Genomic DNA, 7735 nt, shown 5'->3' with positions numbered 1-7735 from the left:
CAGTTAGCATGTATGTACAGAGTGTGTTTTGATTGTTGTTGGTAAACTTATTTTCGTTGTTTGTTTCCGTTTATTTGATTCTTGATATCATTGGGTGACTTGATTGTTAATATCCTTGGTAAACTTATTGTCGGGTTATTTGACTATGTGTTGTTGCCTGGTCTGTCTATTTTATTGATTTTATGATTCATGCATGATACTAATCTTAGTCGGCCTATGATATCTACCGGTACATAGTGTTTGTACTGATACTACCTTGCTGCATTCTTTTGATTGCAGATTGTGATCCAGAAACTGCTATCCGACCTCATATTTAGCGTTGAGGCCACTTGCTAACAGATTTAGGGTGAGCTTCTATCCATGCCAGGCCGCCCGAAGATCTTCTTTTCTAATGTCTATTTCCATTCCAGAAATTGATGGTTATTTATTTTAGACAGTATACATTCCTTAGACATGTTTTGGATTAGAGTCCTTGTACGGTGACTTTTGGATTTTGGGGTCGCAATAGTTAAGACTTCCGTATAAACATTATTATTCTATGGCATGACTATTTATTGCTTTGTCTTGTGTTTGAATGTTATGAATTGGTTAACTAAAAATGGACTCGAATGAATAGATGATTAGGCGTATTGGTTCGGACACTAGGAATTAGTGTGGGTGCCAGTCATGGCGGGATTGGTCATGACAACCATCGTCTTCAAGTATGTATTATTTGTCAGTTACTCTTGTTGGTCATATGGGACCATTGTTGTTTGATTATTTTAGCCCTGTGTGGCATTGTATTGTGTTGTTGTGCTGCATGGCAGGATGGTAGCGGTGAGATTATAGAGGAGACTCTGCCGAAATTTCTGTAGACTCCTAAGAGTGCTAACATTCAAGGACGAATGTTTCTAAGGGGGGAGGATGTTACACCCCGTACTTTTATACGTTAAGTTTCCTCATGAGTTGGTTGCTATAGATTCAGAGAGGGGAGTGATCTTCGAGGTTATATGAGATTAAACTTGTTCTTCTTGAGTATACGAAGGTTTAGGTTCATGATTGGCATATGTTGGAAGGATTAAAGGATGAACGAATCGAAGAGAATACGTTCATCGGAATTGAATTTGGATAGTCTGTAAATACGGACCATAATTCCTTAGACAGAGAGTGAGATTTTCAGCCTGAGAATTACGGTCCATGATACGGCCAATATTTGAAAATACGGTCTGTACTTGTGGCCGTATTATTAAGTTGGCCCAGTTATGTTTTTTTATATAATTCGTATACCCTTAATTTTATATCATTTTCTCCACTTCCCCTAATCTCCAACCTTCTAAAAAACCCTCTCCAATAATGTCTAATCAACTCCTAAGAAAAATAAATGATCAAAAGAGAAGATCAAGTGTTTAAATGTAACGACCTGTTAGGTTGTTTTGATGGTTTTCATGTTTTTCCTATGTTGACCTTGTGAATCCGCCCCTTTGCTTGTTTTGGATTGTTTTGTAGTGGGCATGGTTGGCACAATACCAGAGGTGATTGAAAAACCTTAAGTTGGAAAATGTGCTAAGTTAAAGAATTCTTAAGTGTTGCGTTGACTTTAGGCATCATCGGGGGTAATGTTGTCATTTTGGGAATTTCATCGGTTTCATTAGCTCCGTAACGTCAAATATAGGTTGTTTCAGTGTTTGGTTCAGTTCCCGAGGGTCTTGGGGGCATTTTGGTCATTTGGTTGGAAAGTTGGTTTTCTCCCGTTCGGGGTTGACTTGGTCAGCAAGACCTCTGTTGGGAATTTCGAGTGCGGGAGTGAGTTGGTAGCGCATTTTTACATGTGTCTGCATATTTGATTTGTATCGGGGAGGTTCCGCGAGAGTCTCGGGATTTCGATTGAGAGGGTCAAAAGCCAGATTTTTCTAGTTCTGGCATTCGCGCAGGCGCAATCGGGGTCCCTCTCCTGCGGACGTGCTCCAGCGAGAGGAGTCCCGTAGGAGTGAAGGACAGCTGGGTTGGCCTTGCTCCGCCCCTGCGAAGATTTTCCCGCAGGTGTGTCTGCGCAGCCGCGAGCTGAGCTCCGCCGCTGCGAGCTTGGGATATTTTGTGGGAATACACCGTGGCGAGGTCTCTTCCGCCAGTGCGTGTTCGTGGGTGCGAACTTGGGTGCGCAGGTGCGCAGGTGCGCAATTCACTGATTAGAATGTGGTTCTTTTAGTGTCTTCTTCCTTAAGTCTTTCATTCTAAAACCCTTAAGTTGAGAGCAATTTTGGAGGCGAATTGAAGGGAATTCAAGGAAGAATTAGTGGGTAAGTCTCCTAAGTCTATTTTATGATAATTTTCATGGTTAGAATCAAAACCCCATGCTTGGAATGTTTATTTTAAGAGAAATATTGAAGAATTTTGGAACCCAACTTAAGAATTCGGTGCTTTAGAAATTGAGCATGAATTAGTGATTATTATTGGATGATTTTAAGTTTATGGGTTACATTAAGTATGAGGATCATGATTCTAGGTTCAATTTACTAATTTTCCCTTTTGGGTTCGGAATCCTAAATTTAGGGCTAAATTTGGGAGTTTTGGATTATGTAGCTACATGGGTGTTGTTGGATTCGTGTTCTAACGAATAATCCATTTTTGACTAAACTTTGTTTATTTGGAGACTATTCGGAGTGGCAAGAGGGCGTTGTGATTCGAGATTCGAGATTCCAGGCATGTTGAGACTTAAATGTGTGTGTTGGCTAAAATGAACCTAATAAGAGGGAATTGGGGTGAATTAAGGGGGTTCCTATACTTATGAGGTGACTAGCACTAGTATTGAATACCCGTCATCATGTTATGGGTATTTGCGCAATTTCAATTGTATAGTTGGTCTCAATGCCATGCTTTGGGCACTAGCTGATTGAATAGTACGATCCTTTGGATCTGTGATTGGGGTGTGATACCCGTACTTATGTTTCTTATTATTATTATTAATTTCCTCTCTTGTCTGTTCGTGTGCATATCACTCTACAATATATCCTTGTTGAAATGAAAAAGAAGTAAAAAGATGAAGCCTTTATGGTGTTATGAACATAAGAATGGATTTCATGCTTTTATACTTGTTCTTGACTTGATGCATGCCATATTGATGCTTTTCATTAATCCATGCATATGATTTGAGGATATGATTGTGAGTCCGATGAGATCTTATTCTGGACGAGTGATGATGTTTTGGCACATTCTATTGGTACTTTAGCCTGGTTGGCTAAGAGACAGGTTATTGAGATATGATGTGATTGAGGTCATGATCTGAGGAAATTACCGGAGCGGTGATATATGGGCCTCATGAGGCCGCCATGGATCACGATTCGTTAATATTAGAACGTGTGTATATCGGGAAGTGGAAACAAAGGCCTTGCATTGCATTTGCATATCATTAATCCATTCTCTATATTGTTGTTGTGATTATTGGTATTTTTTTTTGCCTTATCTTGAAAATCTATCAGTTATGTAGGTTTAGCTGTTATTATGATGGTCTTGTATTTGGACTAATCGCGGACAAGTTTGGTTGTGATGTCGAAGACCAACCCTCATCTCCATTTTGGAAAGGGTCGGTCAACGATGTATGCTGAGTATCCGTTGTTTGTTGTACTCACGCTACACTTGCTGCACCTTTTTGTCTGCAGACTGGGTTCCTAGCACTAGTGGAGCTCGTGACTACCAGGGTACCCGTTAGATCCTTGCTGAGAGATCAGGGTTAGCCCATGATTCTGGATGGCTCTGGACTCCTTCCTAACCTTTATTTTCCTGTCTTTCTTCATTTCGGACAGTTTCATTTATGTATTTAAGACTATCTTTATCCTTTAGAAGTCCTTGTATATGGTGACATCAGATTTTGGGGATTGATGTAATAACTTCAAAGTAGTTTATCTAAGGTTGATTTTAGACTTGAAATTGACTTGTATGATTTATTTTCGCTTTTAGTATTTCCGCTTACGTTGGGCTGTTAATGGTTTGTGTTAGCTTACTAGTACGGTGGGACTAGTGCCATCACGACTTGTTTATTTGGGTTATGAAAAATTGGTATCAGAGCACTAGGTTAATTGATCTCACCCATACAAGGACACTGTCTAGTAGAGTCTCACGGATGGGTCTGAAGAGCTCCGTATCTATCTTCGAGAGGCTATAGGACATTTAGGAAACTTTCATTCTTTCTTTCCTTATCGTGCGCGTCTCATTCAGTTAAGGTCTAAACTTCATTGTTCCAATCTCTCACTGATGGTGTGGAAACGATTCTCGATATGCGAGCAGCTAGATTTGACGTCGCCTGGTATGGCTTGAGATGGGCAACTGTGATTGGGATATGAGATCAACTTCAGATTTCAGCTATGATTTGAAGACTCAATAGAGTGGGGTTATGAATCGAATTCTCTGGTTCGGCGATATCCCAAGGAAATGGAGTCGAGGGAGTGCATTTGTGGTGTATCAAGTGATAGGAATATATTATCGATTCTAAATGGTACGGTTAGCGGGATAACCATATGATAAGTGTTGTGGCTTTAAAGACTACGATCGAAGGGTTTCATCATGACATAAAGGTTTCTTAGGATGCAACATGATGGGACATGTACTGATATTTTGAAGACGAAGAAAAATTTGGATAAATCAGTTGATTGAAAAAAATAGTTGATGAGGCCATGAAGTGAAGTTGGGAAGCATATAAACAGGAAATATGAACTTTTATGGTAAGGTATAAGGAATTAGGACTTTGTTTTAGGATGCGTGTGGAGATTCTTCCGCTACTTGACGGAACATGGATGTAATGAAAGGAATTCGAATGGATCTTTCTCAGTTATAAGATGAGCATAAGTGGTGGATGAGCTCTTTTGGGATTTGGTTTCTATGGGGTGACTGAATCTTATGGGAATAGTTTGGTTTCGACTTTCAGTAAAAGGTCATTTTTGTTGGTTCGATTGATATCTCGGGGATATGGTGACAAGAAAGAATTATTTTGAGCTTCGAACCGACCGATTATGTGAGGTCACTTTCGTTTGTGAAACGTTGATGAAGGATCATAGGTTAGTCGGTATGTTGACTATGTTGTAGGCTTCTGGGGGAAGTAGTGGTCAGTTAATAACAATGAATATAGCGATGGATGAGTCTGAGGATTTAACTGCTCGGAGAGTTACTGATTGTTGCTCCTAGCTTAGAGAAAATGAGGATTTTGCAATTGTGGCTTTGGCTCTACAGGTTCTACGATTAGTGGTGGGTGCTAAATAGTTCAAGTCCCAAGTACATTTCAGAGGTTAAATTGAGGATCAGTGGAAACAATCTAGGAAAAGGGCAGTGAATTCACCTGAGGACTTTGGGTATTTGTGCGTGGTTTGGGAGAGTTATGTTAACCCATTCGGTTGGGTGTGGATAGTAAGTCTGATTGAGAAAGTCCGTGTATGACTTGACTTAGTGACTGGCAGGTGCCAGCGGGACCTTGTGATTAGATATTGGTGAGAAGGTAACTTGTGTGTTACCAAGATGGGTATTTCCACAGTAAACTTGAATGGACACGTAAGAGTTGATTAATAAAGGGAAGTCTCAACGATGGAAAGTTGGAGTCATAATTTCGAGGTAAGAATATGCGGTGATAGTATACTATGTCGAAGTGTTGATGGTTAAGTAGTATGGTTGAGTATTTCAGATATGAATGACTTGAGGGCATTGTGTGTGGTAAGACACATGGATTGTGAGATTGATACTTTTGGATTTGCTAAGGGCGTAATAAGTTTTGTACTCAGAGATTTTAGGGTTGTGAAGTGATGGACAAGTTAGTGGAAACAAAAGGAGGAGAGATCAATGTAATTGGATTCTTTGAGGTTTATCATGTTTGGGTTATCAGTACAAGTTGACGGATATGAAGAATTAAAGTCTTAAGGCTTGGCTCGTGGGTATTTGATTGATTACTTGGGCAAATGTCAGATTTTGAGGTTAGAAATGACAACGCGAGGTTAAGGGTTCAGGAACAGCGGATTAGAATGGATCACCACAGACTTATGGAAGATTTACTGTTCACTTATAGAGATTTGGAAACGGTTTGGCTGATTATTGGTGACATTAAGGGTACAATGCGTTACAACCGAGCCAAGTCTGTTCATGTAGTGTCAGGTAACTCATGGATGTGTTACTAGAAAATCTATGGCTATTCGAGCAACCTGTGTCTAATGATTTGATGGTCTTAAGTTCAAATAGAGTTATTGCAAGTTGCCGAACGTGTAAAGGTTACAAGGGAATTTGATAACATTTGGTGACGACAGCTTATGGGCAAATATTTATCGGTCTGCGCAGATGCTTAGTGATGTGGAGGAGGTACAAATGGATAGGTGAAGTTTTTGGAGAGATCGATTGACTTTTATAGCATTGGGACGGCAAGATAATCCCAAGGATGATGTGCACAGTATGTTACTTGAAGGATAAGAAGATTCAGATAGTGAGCGTTGATTCAGTGGTTTTAACTCATCGAAACGAAACTATTAGATTTTAGATTTGCGTAATCGGCCTTGGATAAGGTTAGTTTTTGATGGAAATGCTTGGAATTTGCTCAGCATAAGCATAAATTATTTTCTGGACAGACGGATTTTATTTGGACTCATGGTGTGTGATAGCGTGATTTCTACGGAATTATGGTATTAAAGATGATTTTGGGAGGCGTGAAAGAAGGATAAATAGGATTAGAGTACTTGGCGGGTACAGTTGACAACAGGTGACAGTTTCAGTTAGAAACTTGTGGCAACTATGGTGATAATTGTGGAATCCACTAGATTGCGTCAGAATTATGGTAATATCAAATCAGGTATTTTAAGTAAGGTTGGATCAATGTGTGAGGATCAGATTATTGGGGCTAAGATAAAGGAAGGTTTGGCGAATCAAGCGGAGAAGCAAATTGCTAAGGACTTATGGTAGGATTACCTTGGTAGTTTGGGAATTTGATTTATATCTGGGTATTTATAAGCTAATTGACTACGTTATCTCATTGTGTACCGTTTCAGACTATTTGCAAACAGAGAAATCCAAAAGGTTTAATTTTCGAGAGTTAGTTCGTTTGCATAGGGTGCCTATTCTACCTCTACGGATCGAGACACTCAGTTTACATCTCATATCTGGAGATCTATGCGAAATGCGTTGGGTAGTCCAATGGACCTTAGTACAACATATCGCCCTCAGACTGATGGACAGTCCGAGTGTACTATTCGAGTCCTTGAGGACATGTTGCGGGTTTGGGTGATAGATTTCGGCGGCCATTGGGGTTAGTTGCTGCCTTTAGTGGAGTTTGTCTACTAGAGTTATTGTTCGAGTATTGAGATAGCACCCTTTGAGGCCTTATATGGTAGGTGGTGTCATTATCCAGTTGGTTGGTTTGATGTAATTGAGGTGTGACCTTAGGGTACAAACTTATTACGGGTTTCTTTCGACAAGGTCAAGTTGATTCAGGAGGGGCTTCTTACAGCTTAGACTAGATAAAGAGTTGCACGGGTCAGAAGGTTCGTGACTTCTGGGTCATGGTTAGTGAGCGAGTATTGCTAAAGGTTTCACCCATGAAGGGTGTGATGAGGTATGGGAAGAAGGGCAAGTTAGTCCTTAGGTTCTTTGGTCTGTTTGGGATCGTTCAGTATATTGGTAAGTTGGCCCATGAGTTGGCTTTGCCTCCTGGTTTATTGGGCGTTCACCCTGTATTCCATATTTCGATGCTAGAGGAGTATCATTCGGATGGTTCTCATGTGATTTAATGGGTTCA

Source organism: Lycium barbarum, chromosome 8 (genome assembly GCF_019175385.1).
Source record: "Lycium barbarum isolate Lr01 chromosome 8, ASM1917538v2, whole genome shotgun sequence".
Classification (NCBI taxonomy): domain Eukaryota; kingdom Viridiplantae; phylum Streptophyta; class Magnoliopsida; order Solanales; family Solanaceae; genus Lycium; species Lycium barbarum.
The sequence above is the reverse complement of the archived record's forward strand: the minus strand, read 5'-3'. Positions refer to the sequence as shown.